Genomic DNA, 16,907 nt, shown 5'->3' on the forward strand with positions numbered 1-16,907 from the left:
AGAACTCTCTCTTCCTTGGACAACTTAACACAATCTTCTAAGACCACCGACACAATAAACATCAACTGTGTCATCCTAAATAGTCATCTCAGCTAGGTCAGCTACAAAACCCTAATTACGTCATGAATTTACAATACAAATCTTATCTGATCAATACAGATCAATACATCAAATTACAATGCAATATCAATCGTTGTTTGATCGAAACCCATCACAAAAGTCTAATATGTACCTTGAAGTCAAAACCTCAAAACACTTTACTAAGCATTTTGTTGTTTCCCAAGAAATTCTTCCTTGAATTGTGCCAAAAAAACATTCAAATCTTTCATGCAAGTTGTGCCATGTTACCACCTTCATGTAGATTCACCAACAATCCCTGTCATATATAAAATCTTTACTAGTTTAATGATTTCTTCACTAGTCCTTAAACCCTACTAAAACCCTACCAAGACTTCATCACAAATTCAAAATACACCTTCTGGTAATCATCACAAGATTCGGTTCAGGTGAGATACTCAAATCCATCATACAAGCTTATGTTTCAAACTGAAAATCACCAAACATCACTGATCACCAGATTCAATCAAAAACATTACTGCTTTATCAGTTAAAGTCTTGTTTCACAGTCTTCTGTTCTTTGCCAGTAAACCCTGTCTCCGGTAGACCAAATCACTTAGATCACAAACTAAAACATCAAGAACCATCATCAAACATCATTTCACATCAATACACATCAGTTGCCACCGGTTGCCATCAATGAAAACACAAATAATTAATCATGTCATCTTAGCCACAAAATCTCAGTCTTCTTCCTCTACCGGTACAGTCATCATCCTTCAATCTTCATCACTTGCATCATCTCATCTGCATCAGTTATGCCAAATGCCAGCACAAAAATATGTACATTTGACAAAAACATGTACACTTTATAAAATAATCACGCTTTGCAAAAATGTATCACACTTTAAAAAAAGTAGTATCTTTACAAAAAGTAGTATATTTGCAAAAAGGGTATCTTTCCACATGCAAACTACACTTTACATATTTCATTACAAGCCTGTGTACATCTACTCATTTTAAAAAAAATGAATCCTGAAACATATTAAAGTGGAATGCTCCCCCTGACCATGTATTTCTTCAGCATAAGCATAATCAACCATTTGTTGCATTTCTATTGCTTGTTTCATGTCAATTTCATCTATAAGATTTCCAAAGCAATGTTTTCAACATAATTTATAATTCCATTGACATGTCATTCAATTGACTTTAATCCTTTATCGAGCATTGTTCCAATGAAGGCATTGGATCCACTCAACTCAATAGGACTAGACAGTTAGTGCTTAACAGATTTCTCCATTTCAATTTCCATTTTTTCAATCCAAAAATGTTCTTTATATAATTCTAGTTCCATATTCTATAAAAAATGAATAAATTTTAATATTAAAATGTTGAATCAATTATACTTTATACTTTAGTTTTTATATTTATATTTCAAAATTTGAAAAGTATATATAGTTACTCAAAAAAAACAATAGAATGATACAGGAGTAGGTACTGAACCTTGAATGGTAGTCCTCATTTTTATATTTTAATAGTCAAGGGTGCAATGTCACTCAAATTATTGAAATTTGGAATATGCATTACCGAGAAAAGCAACCTTGCATGATGAAACCTTGGGTAATCAGTTTACTTGTTGTCTTTCATAGTAAATTTGGTTTTGAGTGCATTGTTATTTAGATGTAAGATAAGCTTCAAGTCTTTGAGTTATAATGCCCATTCAAAAGTTAAGAGTGGCAAGATTATGGAAGTTGGAGAATAGGTTTAATTTTATGAACAACAGAAAATGAACAAAGAGGTATTATAAACACATATTTTGAATATATTAAAATGGTTGAATGGTAATCAAATGTCAAAATTATGAATAAAAATAATATATTTAATATTATGTAATAAGTTTCTTGGATGGTGTTACTTGGTTCAGGCTAACTGTTAGTTCACAAATTTTGAGTTCACAAAGGAACTTTCTTTAAGATGAAGTCTAGCACTTGCATGAATTGTATTGGAGAAGTAGTAGTTAGTATGATGAATACCATGGCTAAAGCTACTTAAAGGATAATATATATATTTTATAAATTGAAGTCATGAGGGAGACATATAGTCAAATTATAGGTGGGAAGTTGTATAAATGTGGACAATAGGGAACTGTTTGGATTTAGAATTGTAGATTTAAGATTCACATATTGGATTTCAATATTGTACTATCAAAGAAAGAAAAATCACTTTCAACAAATTAAAGAAGTGGACATCACAATTGAGGAGTGTTCTATCAATTTTTTTCCTTCTATTTGTGAATGATGTCAGTCTCAAATTTTTAGAATACTGTTATAGATGAATGACTAAAATCTAATTTTCTATAAATGAAAAAATATGAGAAAAATATATTGAATCTGCATCTTTAACCTTAAAAATTTGCAATAATGATTTGTATACTTTGATTTATTATATGATTATGTTTAAGATTATCAATATATTATTTGTGGAAGGATGCATATATTTTAATTTATACTATGCTAATCACAATATTTCCATGTCTTATCAAGTAAAACCATAAAATTTTGGAATTAATGTGTAAACTATGTGATGGGAATTTGAAGCTTGAGTATTTCTATATGAAATCATTATATAGATAAACTTTTAAACTATTTAAGTTTATGATTTTATTTAGTTATGAAGAAATTAATTTTATATATTAAAGTATTAAGTATAGAATTATTTAAGAATTGGAAAATGGAAAGATGATTGCAAAGCTTTGAAAGAAATAGTGTTTGGGGGTTTGGTTTTTAATATCATTACTTTAAATACATTCATTAATCGTTATTGGAAAAAAGGAAATGTTGAAAAACAAAAGAATGTTTTGGCAAAGATGAAAAGTAGGAGATTGAATCATAATGTTATTAGTTATAATACTTTAATCTATGGATTTTGTAAGGTTGAGAAATTACAAAAAATCAATTGGAATTTTATGTAAGAAATGCATGAAAGAAAATAATATGAAAACTTCTTTAATATGTTGAATGATGTGGAGGAGATGGGTTTGAAGAACAATGTTCAAAACCTCAACATCTAATAGCAAGTAGAAAATACTTTAAATATAAGCTTCAAATCTATACTTTCATATTTTGCAAGAACCACATATAAAAGCAACATGGAGATAGTTAAGATATTATGTACCTCCTTGGATGATTGGTTGGTGGGTTTGTTCAAAACTTTGTAAATAGAGAAGAAGCTTTGAGTATGAAAGCGACAAAATTTGCTTGTAAGAAATAGAATGTTTGCATTAGGGTATGCATTTGGAGATTTTGTAATCCATGTCATCTAATTCAAATCTCACACTATTTTATTTGTTGAGGAAGGAAGATGTTGTGTACCTATCTAATTGGTTGACTATTGAGTTAGTAAAGAGCTTTGTAAACAAAGATGACTTGAGTAAAAAATTGCAAACCACACATAAAAGGACACAATGTTACCAAAATAAATTACAATAGAAATAAATTATTTTACAAAAAAAAATGAAATATTCCAACAATTGACAAAATTGATGATGATAGAGTAATACCTATATTGGTAAATTTCCTATTGAATTGAATGCAACTTTTCAATTGATAGCATGAAAGAAAACCAATCTCATCAAGCTGTTGAATTGATAGAAGTATGGAACATGTTATATCATTCTCTTCACATTAAGTTTGTCAATTTTTATCTACATACATACACGCAAAATGTGGAAGCTTAAAATTTATTTGTTATTAATAAGCTATGATTGGGTGAACCAAGGATAAAAACTATATTGAAGGAATAATACTTGTTATTTGTGTTATGTAAATGATGTTTTAATAGCTTACAATGAAAATTGTAAGCTTTATGCAAGTGTTAAGCATTTAAAATGTAACAAAATAACTAATTGCAACTCATAACTATTTTTCAATGAAACCCTATTAGCTAGGAAAATAACTAATTCAAGTTGATTGGGATTAAAGGAAGACACATTAGTTTCATATAACACAATTATTGGAACTTTACAATGTGCAATAACCATATTTCAAGAACTTTCAAATTTATATTAAACATTATAATTGATGGTTGTAACGTTCATATTAAACTGAGATTGTCAAGTGTATTTTTATGTACAGGGAATGGCTAAGGCATATAGGGGTGGTTGCAATTGTAATTTTACTCCTCATGATGCAAAGAGACAAATCCAACAAGAAACTATTAACGTCGATGGCTGCCACCAAGGATTTATTTTGGCTAGTAGTGGCTGCTCAACTTTTTGAGCAGCAATTTGTGTAGTCAGTGGCCCTATGGATAGTAAAAATGCTACTTTATTTTAATCAATCCTCTTAAATGGTATTTTTAAATGAATTATTAATAATATTTAATGCAACTAAAATTTGTAGGAAAATAAAAAGGAAAGAAAAAATATGGTGAAGTCACATGTTTTTTTTTTTCAATAAGAAGGTGTTGCTTATTCCCAACACCCCTCCCCCCTCTTTATTTTTAGCATTTAAGCAGCTACCGGTCCATTAAAATAGAAAAAGATTCTAATTTATCCTTTTTCCTTAATAAAAAAAATATACATGGGAACACTCTAGTTGCTTAAATTTAAGAAGAAAGTGTTCATAAACAACTGCATGAGGACATGGGGTAACCTTTGGCTTTTTTTTTCTTGCAATGGGTATGCATGCCCTTAAGATAGTAAAAAGAATTATAGAATTTATCTTTGTTTACTTTGACAAAGTTCTTTTAGAAAGATAGGTACTTTCATTTTTATATATTGAACTTTTTTAATTTTGAAGTTTGTTCATTATTTTTAGTAAAAATAATTATTTTATCTATTTATAATAAAGGTTCATTTTGTATAGTATTTGATTTTATCTCATCCACTATACAAGATTACTCAAGTTTGTTCAAAATTTATTTGAATCCATGGAAGGTAAGGTGTTTTTAAGGAGCCTAGACAATGATCTATTCAAAATAGTTGAGGTTGTGGTCATTGAGTCAAAATTGATAAAGGGTTTGATAGAACTTATAGGGGATAGACTTATACTATTACAATATTTTCCAGTAAAAAATTGGCTTTGGTAATCGAATTCTGCAAATATCACACAAATGCTAAAAATTCAAGCAAATCAACTAGATATGTGAAGAAATGGGATAAAGGGTTCGTAGTTGTTGATTGGGAAACCCTTATTGAACTGTGATTTTTTGTCATTATCTCAACATAAATGATCTTTTTGAGTTAACATGTAAAACTATACTTGGGTGTCCAACAATGATTGACCAATTATTTAAACAAAAATTGGAATCTTCCAAGGAAGAGGAGGAAGCAATGAAAAGAAGACTTAAATTATGTATGTATTCAATTTAAATGTATGAGTCTGTTGGGTGAAAATTTTGTAAACTGGAAAGGTTAATGAAATTGTAGTTTCAACCACGGTGTGAGATTAAATCTCTCCTCATTGTAAGGGGAGGCTCCCCCTATGTATTGCTACTAAAATCTCTAACACTTAACTGGGAGCTATTATGTACATTAAGCTAATCAATAAGGTGTTACTTTCACTATATTCTCTTTTTTTCAGAATAGGTGTTCATCTTTCATCCTATCCTCTTCTTTCAAAATATATGATCCTTTCTTATAATAAACTTTCAAGTACAACCAAACAGAGTTAGTAACCAACAAGCTAATGAAAACTCAAACACTTTCCATGACTTCCTATAAAGCTTCGAGAACAAAGATGAAACATATGAGTAGCTCAAAGATTTCAACATACATGTCACCTTAAATGCACAAACATAGAAGGTAAAATCAACACAAAGAATACAAGTTGTCTCTTTTCTTGAGCATGATTCATTAGCTTCAAACGTGATAAGTAGCTCAAAGACTACAAGATCAAGATTGACAACATAACATTAATTCTAAACATAATAGGCAACTCAAAGACTACAATATTGGGTTTAAATCTTTTTCAAATGACACCACAATACTCACAATCAACTCTGAATAATGTCATCACATTACAACTTGTTCCAGCACAAAGATTGAAAGCAACTTGTCTCTTTTGTTGATTACAATTTGATTTACATCTAAAAATTGAAGGTTTTGATTACTTCCTAAACTGGAAAGTTTTTGTTGCATTTCCAAAATATTCATATTTTCAAAGAGCACCCTCATATTTATAAAGGAGAGCTTACGAGAAAAAAAGAGGGAAAGTTGCAACTAATTTTGATTTTTTCAACAAAAGAGTCTTATTTGACTTTGGACTTGTGTTGTTATTAAAAATCATTTCATATGTACAAAAAGATATGTAAAATGTTGAAAACAAATTGCAAATTATATAAACTAGAAATCATGGAGAAAATGACTAAGCATTCAAAGACACATCTTTATTATTATCATCCTTCCTCTATAAATCTTCATATTAGTGCAAGTTAGCTTGTATTTCAGAGTCATTTGGTCTTGGTGTGCGGAATTTGGCATCTAGAGTGGAGTACAATATTGATTTGAAGAATTCCCAGAGTTAGACAAAATAGACCAAAAATTGCAAATCAAGCTTTAAAACCCGATTTGCACTTGGGAGGGTTCAACGCATACAAGTCATGCAAATTAGGTTTGTATTTGGGATGATGTAGTTCAAATTTATAACTTCGATTTACACCAATGTGAAGGTCTTGAGGTGAAATACTTGTAATTATTTCACAACAGGCTAGGTGTAGTTTGGGGTCACAACTCTAAACTACACTTATGAATTTTTTTTGAGTGCAATTCGAAGTTACAACCATAAATTGCATCTTGTGAATGCTTAGGCTTCATGTAATTCAGAGTTGTAACTCCAAACTACACTAAGAGGGTGACTTTGGAGTAGTTTAGAGTTGTAACTCCAAACTACACTTATGAGTAAGATTGATGTAGCTTGGAGTTATAACTCCGAACTGCACCTATTATTGAGAGATGCAAAATTGGGGTTTAACTTTGACTATGCACAAAGACAATAAAAACACTAACTCCTAAACTAACAATTTATCAATTTTAAAATTGATTAATTAAGACTCAAATCGAGACAACTATTCGACATGCTTCAAGCACATGGGCTACAAATTGGAAAAAATTTATAAGGGTTATCGCACAATTTGAGCAAGCCAAAATTAAGGATAACAAAGTTCTAATGTTTTAAGTTGTTAACATGACACTATGTGTGGCCTTGCATGAAAGCTTCGTCAACCACTTTTACAAGAGATAGTTTCTATAAAAAAAAATGAATAGAATTCTTTTGTTAAAAAATAAGGTTCATTTTACTTTTATTGTTTAATTTTTCACATTAATTTATTGTAAATCTTTACTTTTTGAATTAAAACGGTTGTAGAGAATCTGAAGTGTTAATAACTATGATTATATAATGCCATTATACCTTTATTTTTTTATTCAATTATTTTAAAATTAAATTGATCATGAAATTTTATTAAAAATAAGATCTTTGTTACAAGTTCAAACAGTATTCATAAATATTATATTTTTAGATTATAAGTTTTAACTAATAGTCATCAATATCATATCATATTTTAAAGTTACAAGTATAAGATATCTATTTACAAGTATGAAAGATTTTAAAACAATAAAATCAATTTGATCAATTTTATAGTTTCAAAATTGATCTTGACAACAATAAAATTTAACAATTTCAAACTACAATTAGAAAATTATGATCAAAATAATGAATTGTAAAAGCATGACAAAGATCAAAATAGTAAATTGTAAAACATGACAAAGTAGCACTCTGAAAGTGTTCATTGTGGTATTCTAAGAGAAAAGGATCAATAAAAATTTGAGAAAGACAGTATAATAAAAAATTAAAAATATTTCATAGCAAATTATTGGCCGAACAAAGATCAAAATAGTAAATTGTAAAACATGACAAAGTAGCACTCTGAAAGTGTTCATTGTGGTATTCTAAGAGAAAAGGATCAATAAAAATTTGAGAAAGACAGTATAATAAAAAATTAAAAATATTTCATAGCAAATTATTGGCCGAAAATGTACTAGTAGCTGTCAAACGGGCTATTTAAAAGTGACTGCCATTTACCTTCTCCAAACATTTTGAATCATTAAAATTCTAAATATAACTTTTTTTTCATTGAAGAAATGCAATGAAATTTAGAAAAAACAAGAAAAGAAACACTATCGAGAGGCACATCATCGAAAAGAAATTCCAATTGCACATGTACACAAATTTTTTAATGGAGGACGTACTCACACCGTAATAATGAAAAAATAACAAATATGCATATCTTGCTTGCATGAATGCATTTTAATGGTGTGACAATAGGCTTTTCCATTCATAGCAAAATCGTATCTAATGTCTCACAAAATATATTGACTAATAAGGACTACTGAAGCAAAGATAAAGAAATAAATAAAATATGATATAACAACTGCATCCAATGCCACCGAGATAATTTCTATTTCAATCACCTGTATTTAAGCTCAAAAACAGTGTTTTGGTGGTACCTAGTATTTGAACTCTTTAGTCTTTCAAATATTTCACCGTTTGGAGTCTTTGAAGTCTCTAAACCAATAGAACATATAACAATAGTAAAACGTACACCAGAGAGATGGCAGACATCAATATAAACTATTATAAACAACCTAATCCTCTCATTCACAGCTACCATGCCTAACAGGTGGCCATTTCTGCACAAAACATACAGAAAGTTGATAATTAATGATCAGATATTCCACAATAGATAAAAAGCTGTTTCTGAATTAAATTGTGTTCAATCTTGAACATAATTATAACAAAAATCTTGAACACAATTTAATGTAGAAGCATCTTTCTATAGATAGTTGGCTATCATAGAATTTTATTTCTATAATACAAACAAAAATGACATCAATAAAATTAAATAAATTGACAAAGCTGCTTCTGAACACAATTTAATCCAAAAGCAGCCTTTTATAAATAATTGACTAACCAACGATCATAAAATTCTATTTCTGTAATAGAAAAAAATGGCATCAATAAAATTAAATAAATTGATGCAAAGTTAATTTATAAGCCATATAAAAGCCATGACAGTAGTGTCTTACCAAAGTACGGTTATAACTTGGAAGTTGTCCAGGACTCCGTCTTCAAGCCCAGACGTTCCAGAGCATTTACTGGAGCAAACACAAGAAAACAAAAATATTTTTAACACACAATCAAGAAATCAAAGTCAGAATACAATTGCGTGTGAAAACAATACAACTACAAAATCCAAGGTGATGGAAACAACCACCTTGCTTTCACAATATCCATAGCACCCAAAACCAGAAGACAAATTATTAAATTTTAGAATTTTTAATGGATTTTCATTTTCTTGAATTTTCATACATAGTGATGATGATCATAAGGTGTGATTTCTGATCATAGGATCACAAAATGCGATAAAAAATTTCGAAATTTGCATGAAATATCAATAGAACCAAAAATACACTACAGACAATAATTTTCAGGCTAGAAATCTTAGTGTGGATAGAACACCTGAAAAACAGTAAAAAGATGTGAAATTTCAATGATATCAATCAATATGGAATTATTTCTGAATTGGATTGTGTAAAAAAAAAATTATATAAATTTTTTGCACAATCAAATCCAGAAAAAATAACTACATTAATATGATCATTGAATTTTGTAAGTATCCAAAAATAAAAAATAGATCATTAATTTAGAAGTTAAGATTGGACGCCACTACTGTAAAGCATTAAAAAACAGAAAGACCATCACAAATAGGAAAGATGGTCAATTTCCTGGCGTAGTTAAATGCCCATTTACAGGTCAGGTTGTGACATACAAACCAAAAACAAGTTACAGACCATCAATCTCCTGGCACGGTTGGATCCCCATATTGCGTAGACAACCAAACAACAAGATACAGACCAACCATTAATGATAATAGTTCAAAATATTGATATAAAAATTCACACATTCTAATTCAGAAATAACAATAAACAGACACATACCTCTTCATACAAATACCTGATAAAAGCACAATTTTTTCACATTTTTACAAGATTAAGAACCATCTTCCAAACCATCAAGATTCTACAAAACAAAACAACTTTAAGACTCGGACAGGAAGAAAAAGATGATTATTAGTTCAATATCACAGAAGAATTGAAGAGTCCGACATTGCTGGATCTAATGAGGGATCTCGAGATTGAAGTCAATTAGAGCGTTTTCATTTCGGTTGTATTTATACTTGCAGGCTTTACAATATCGAAGCGGCGGCGGCGGCGGCGGCGGCGGCGGCGTAACAGGGAAGGTTGTGCCATCAAAACCCTAGATGACGATGCTCTCAGAAGATCTTTGATTTTCCCGGATCAGAAGAGTTGTAGGGCAACGGCCAATTCTTAGGCGATCCTGCCTTTAACGCCGGACGCCCTCGCTGCCAAACTCAACACAAACACCACCGCACATCCTGTGGGCAACGCACTCGCCTAGGTTAATGGGCCGGAAAGTTTAGCGTCGCAGAAAACCTAGGAGTTGAAAATATGGCGGCGTGGTGTGAGAATTTTGGACAGTCGCATAAAAACCGGGCGGCTGTGTTCAACAAGTATGATGACAGGGCGTAAGAGTTGCCTCACGCGGCGGGGAAGGAGCATTGCAGACGCGAGCCTCGCTCTATCCCCTCGGACGAGTTGTTGACCGTTGCCTCCTGAGGCGAAGGCGGTTCCAGAGGATGCTTGTGGCGAAGCATCTTCCAGACCATCAAGATTATACAAAACAAAAAAAATTTAAGACTCGGACAGGAAGAAAAAGATGATTATTAGCTCAATACCACAGAAGAATTAAAGAGTCCGACACTGCTGGATCTGATGAGGGATCTCGAGATTGAAGTCAATTACAGCGTTTTCATTTCGGTTGCATTTATACTTGCAGACTTTACAATATTGAAGCGGTAGCGGCGGCGGCGGCGGCGGCGTGACGGAAGGTTGTGCCATCAAAACCGTAGATGACGATGCTCTCAGAACATCTTTGATTTTCCCGGATCAGAAGAGGTGTAGGGCAACGACCAATTCTTAGGCGCTCCGGCCTTTAACGCCGGACGCCCTCGCTGCCAAACTCAACACAAACACCACCGCACATCCTGTGTGCAATGCATTCGCCTAGGTTAATGGGCCGGAAAGTTTAGCGTCGCAGAAAACCTTGGAGTTGAAAATATGGCGGCGTGGTGTGAGAATTTTGGACAGGCGAAAAAACCGGGCGGCTGTGTTCGACAAGTATGATGACAGGGCGTAGGAGGTGCCTCACGCGGCGGGGAAGCAGCATTGCAGACGCGAGCCTCGCTCTATCTCCCTCGGGCGAGTTGTTGACCGTTGCCTCCAGAGGCGAAAGCGGTTCCAGAGGATGCTTGTGGCGAAGCAAGCACGGCGAGTGGCCTTGTTGAGCCGATGATAACACCTTGCTTTTCCAGTCAGTGGTGGAGAGTTTACAGAGTCTCGCTTTCCTCCGCCGAGATATACGGCGAGAATCACTCCGCCTGGAATCCTCGCCTTTACACCCGCCGCAACGCCTCTAAGCGGAGTCCTTTGGATTACAAATGCTACCAGTAGACCAGATTCGGATTATAAACATGTAGAGATATTAGACCTGGTCAAAAGGTGCAGATGATCGGCTTGATTGCTACCAAATCCCGGCAACATCTACATCCAATATCCACAACACCCAAAACCAGAAGACAGATTATTAAATTTTAGAATCATGCATTTTCATCTTCTTGAATTTTCATCCATTCTGATGATCATCATAAGGTGTGATCTCTGATGGTGGATCAGAGAAATGTGATAAAAAATTTCGAAATTTGTATAAAATATTAAAAGCTTATGGAACCAAAAATATGTTACATACATTAATTTTCAGACTTGAAATCATACCTAAAAACAGTAAACAGATAATCAATTTTTTAGATTTGAAATCATACCTAAAAACAGTAAACAGATAATCAATTTCAAGATATGATTGGATTTTAATGATATCAAGCTTCCACAATCCATAAAATTCTTTCTTTATACGATCTAATTCAGAAATAACTACATTGATATGATCAATTTCGAAGTTAAGATTGGATGCCAATACGGTCTAAAGCATCCGAAAACAGAATATATCAGTCCATTTCAAGACTCTTAAGCATTCAAAAATAGGAAAGACCGTCAATTTCCTGGCGTAGTTCCATGCCCATTTACAGGTCAGGTTGTGAGGTACAAACCAAAAATAAGTTACAGACCATCAACCTCCTGGCACGGCTGGATCCCCATATTGCGTAGACAACCAAACAACAAGATACAGACCAACAATTAATGATAATAGTTCAAAATATTGAAATAAAAATTCACACATTCTAATTCAGAAATAACAATAAACAGACACCTACCTCTTCATACAAATACCTGATAAAAACACAATTTCAGGATTAAGAACCATCTTCAGAGACCATCAAGATTCTACAAAAGAAAACTTTAAGACTTGGATAGGAAGAAAAAGATGATTATTAGTTCAATATCACTGAAGAATTGAAGAGTCCGACATTGCTGGATCTGATGAGGGATCTCGAAATTGAAGTCAATTACAGCGTTTTCATTTCGGTTGCATTTATACTTGCAGGCTTTATAATATTGAAGCGGCGGCGGCGTGACAGTGAAGGTTGTGCCATCAAAACCCTTGATGACGATGCTCTCAGAACATCTTTGATTTTCCCGTATCAGAAGAAGTGTAGGGCAACGGCCAATTCTTAGGCGCTCCTGCCTTTAACGCCGGACGCCCTCGCTGCCAAACTCAACACAAACAACACCGCACATCCTGTGGGCAATGCACTCGCCTAGGTTAATGGGCCGGAAAGTTTGGCGTCGGAGAAAACCTTGAGTTGAAAATATGGCGGCGTGGTGTGAGAATTTTGGGCAGTCGCGAAAAAACCGGGCGGCTGTGTTCGACAAGTATGATGACAGGGCGTAGGAGGTGCCTCACGCGGCGGGGAAGCAGCATTGCAGACGCGAGCCTCGCTCTATCTCCCTCGGGCGAGTTGTTGACCGTTGCCTCCAGAGGCGAAGGCGGTCCCAGAGGATGCTTGTGGCGAAGCAAGCACGGCGGGCGGCCTTGTTGAGCCGATGACAACACCTTGCTTTTCCACAGGCAGTGGTGGAGGGTTTACAGAGTCTCGCTTTCCTCCGACGAGATATACGGCGAGAATCACTCCGCCTGGAATCCTCGCCTTTACACCCGCCGCAACGCCTCTAAGCGGAGTGCGATGGATTACACTCGCTGCCAGTAGACCAGATTCGGATTATGAACATGTAGAGATAATAGAGCTGGTGAAAAGGTGCAGATGATCTGCTCGATGGATACCAAATCCCTACATGTTAATCCCTTTGTTACCGGGTATAGGACTCGGTATAATTTCGAGTTAGGGTTCCGGGGATCTTTCGGGCCGGAATGCAGGTGGAATAGCGCACTCACGTCCTTTCGATTAGGCAATTGCAGCAAGGTCACATGCGCCGTTCTGAGGGCCGATAGATCTGCTGAAGGAACGAGGAGAGGGGTAGCGCAAGGGTAAGAACTAATGTCCTCGCGCCGCCCTCCCTTCTGTTCTTACCCTACTTCGTTCCTTCTTTTCATAAGGCGAAGACTGGAGGAGACTGTGAGCAGCAACCGAAGCGGGTCAGCCTACTTCGTTCGGGTCTCGAGTCATTCGGGATCGCCCTCGTACATGGGTGGGGAGATGATGGGGCCGAGTGGATCCTCCTCAGTGGGGACTCTCTAACTACATGCCCCAGATCAGAAATGCCTTAGGAACAATATGGAATAGGGATGGAGCAGGCGCCGACTTGATGGGATCCATAAAGGAAGTTAAGTATCAGACCTGACTCTGAGGGGCCCTAAAATTTCTACCTTTTAAGAGTGGCCAAACTACAATGCTATGCTTATTTCTGAGGTACAAGCCATGTACCAGGTTTACGATTGCACTATTAATGGACTACTACCGAACAGCCCAGATCTTATCCCTGTATTTATTAAAGATTACTATACCAATCATCCAGAAATAACCATTCTGTACAAGAGGCCCCTTCCAAGGGCCAAAGAGGGGCAACCAGGAAGCTTTGCCTAACGAGGGTTTGGAGAAATAAGGAGCCTGGCCCAAAAAAAAATCGGTCCCGGAAAAGGCGGAGGCATTAAGCTTATTGAAACATCCTAACTTCAAGTCCTTTCTGATCAATGAAAAAAATAACTGGGTGCGCCGCCCAGTAGAAGAAAAACCTGCGCAGAAACATCCCTTTGATATTATAAACACTAGAAGAAACAAAGAAAAAACCAAGAAAAAATGAAATATTTTACCTATTTTTGAGACTGGTATATTTGGGTCGTGCTGAAAGCTTACTTTCCTTTTGGTATGGATTTCGACGCTTTCGAGTCCAAGCCTATCTCTCAGGCCACGGATCTGTGCTCCCTGCACATCCAGATCGTGAATTCCTAGAATGTCATCAAAGGTGGTTATCTGAGCCATTTTTCGAAGATTGGATTGATTCACAACTGCAACTGTTACTCCAACTTCTACAGAGAGAGAGAGAGAGAAAGACAAAAAGAAAATATATTGAGTTCAGCTAGATATCTACAACATAAAAGCAATTGAAATAAAAAATTAACAATTTCCTGGAGAGTCTGTTATCGCAAATGAAACCAATCTTATTTTATAACCTTTTTCATAGGGGCGGAGGAGGCCACATCCCACGCATCCCATGCATAGAAGAAGAAATGGTGTCTAGAATGTACCAATATATCAATATCTTTCATATATAAATATGTTATAATAGATATTTGTTTTATTTTAGGAACTGGATAATTGTTTCTCATGAAAAGAGGTCGGTAGAGATTAAACTGCCAGTACTGCGATTTCATGATATTAAAATTGATAAAATAATTTATCTAAAATATCTTTCTGTACCATAAAAGAAAGCTTCCTAATATATTTTAGTTGATGTTGTTGCTAATTTTTAAGATTATTTAAAGTGAGTGGTCTCAAGATTAAAAAATCTAAACTGGTAGAACATTTCCGGCCACTCCTTTTTATCTGCTCTAATCTAAAATCTTAAATTGTCAGAGCTACTATTCCTACAACGATTTATTTTGAAATGGATCTGGAGCCCCATAAGACCTCAACCTAAAGAATAGAGCCGTTACTTAAGCGGGACGTTTGCTGTTGAAACCATGGATTCAAGGCCTCCGCCGTGGATTTCAACGCGCTTGAGAGGTGTAATAATACATTGAAGCGTGCCACTGAAGCTTCTTTCGTTCTGCCATTTTTCTATGCTTTTTATTTCAAGTTTGGACTTACTCATGATCTTTTTGTAAATTGGGTTCTCTATGAATTACTGAATGATTCTTTTCGTTCAGGGCAAAAGCTTTTAATGGACTGATTCCGCCATTTCTGGCATCGCCATGCTTATCAAGTTTAGTCATTCTGGTAAAGCATAGCACTGAGGATTTCACAATTATTTCCTCTATCCAAATGGTATATCACATCGACGTAATTAATTTTTTTATATCAATATGGTGTCACAATTATAAGCATAGTGCTTTTGGCGTATCTGTTCTTACGCTGGCGGCAACGTCGGGAGCCTGACACACTCTCGTGACGCTGAAGTGGAGGACAGGTGCTATTGGTGTTCGCTTAACATCGACGCCATTAATTTTTTATTTTTCAAATGTAAAAAGCTTTTTTTGGCCACCGTCTAAGAATTTGTTAACATCTCAATAATTAAGCTTTTTCATCCGTATACAAAATGTGTTTACCTTTTGTTTTTTCTAAAATGTGAGTGGTTTATTTTCCACACCTTCCATGAATGTCTAGTATAAATTTGTTTTTCATCTATACGTATAGTGTCTATATATGTATTAGTATATCTATATTTAAAAAAATATATGTAAGTTATGTCGAGAGATCTCGAATTTCAAAATATTAAGTATTCATAAATATGAATAAATCAATAGATATTGATCTAAGAATTTTGTAATCAATTATTAATGAATATGAACCTCAATGGATTTGAATTTTTTTATAATTTCCTATTGCATCAAGGTATGAGTTAGGTGCGGCTCTGCTAACTTCCTCTTCACCATTTTGTCTCATCATACTGGTTCCCATACTTTAAAGAACAAAATACCAAAACATAAATAAAAGGTGAGAACTATTTTATAAAATGTGTCAAAGAAATGTGATCTCATTGCAAGATCATTATATCTATAGTTTAATGTGAATTAAAATTTTATAATATATTATTCTATTACGAAATTCAAATCCTTTCCTAATATGCAATATGTACACCACCTTCGCAAGATACCACTATACTAAAAGGAATGACCGCTAATTAAACCCATGACTTCCCTTTCTGTTTTGAACTTCTTACCAACTCATTGTGGATGTCTGTATGCATAGAATTAAACAATCCACTTTTTGTTTAATCTAATTTCCAAATCCTTATAATGATTTACATATACATTTGAATGTACAACAACATTCATTTTTATTAAAGATAACTAAGAATAAGAGAAGAAAAAAAGGAGATAGGGTAGGCATACCATGAAAATGAAGCTATATCGTATTTCAAGCATAAGAAATCAATTCTTTTTCACATCATCTTCAATTAATCATCAGCCATATAATCCAAAGCAACTATAACCAACTATATCGATTCTTTGATATGTATAACAACAACAATGATTTGTATTTTAGAGTTATCACCAAATGTTGAAATTATGTCTTTCTTTGCAAAAAAATAAGTAAAGAAAGTGAAGGCCCAATGGAACAAGTCTCAGTTGGGCTTG

At 34.1% G+C, this 16,907-nt stretch overlaps 1 long non-coding RNA gene across 2 annotated transcripts; it reads right to left on the reverse strand.

The window, feature by feature from the left end:
* Positions 1-8,481: 8,481 nt before the first annotated feature.
* On the reverse strand, positions 8,482-14,871 carry LOC131858690 (uncharacterized). Of its 2 annotated transcripts, XR_009359025.1 has the most exons (4): positions 14,781-14,871; positions 14,421-14,636; positions 9,143-9,211; positions 8,482-8,746 (listed from the first exon to the last, which is right to left on the reverse strand). It is a non-coding gene; the product is annotated as an uncharacterized LOC131858690 (long non-coding RNA). The 2 variants fall into 2 exon arrangements; XR_009359024.1 differs by lacking the exon at positions 14,781-14,871 and having other exon boundaries at positions 14,421-14,740.
* Between the last annotated feature and the right edge of the window lie 2,036 nt (positions 14,872-16,907).

This window comes from Cryptomeria japonica, chromosome 10 (genome assembly GCF_030272615.1).
Source record: "Cryptomeria japonica chromosome 10, Sugi_1.0, whole genome shotgun sequence".
Taxonomy (NCBI): domain Eukaryota; kingdom Viridiplantae; phylum Streptophyta; class Pinopsida; order Cupressales; family Cupressaceae; genus Cryptomeria; species Cryptomeria japonica.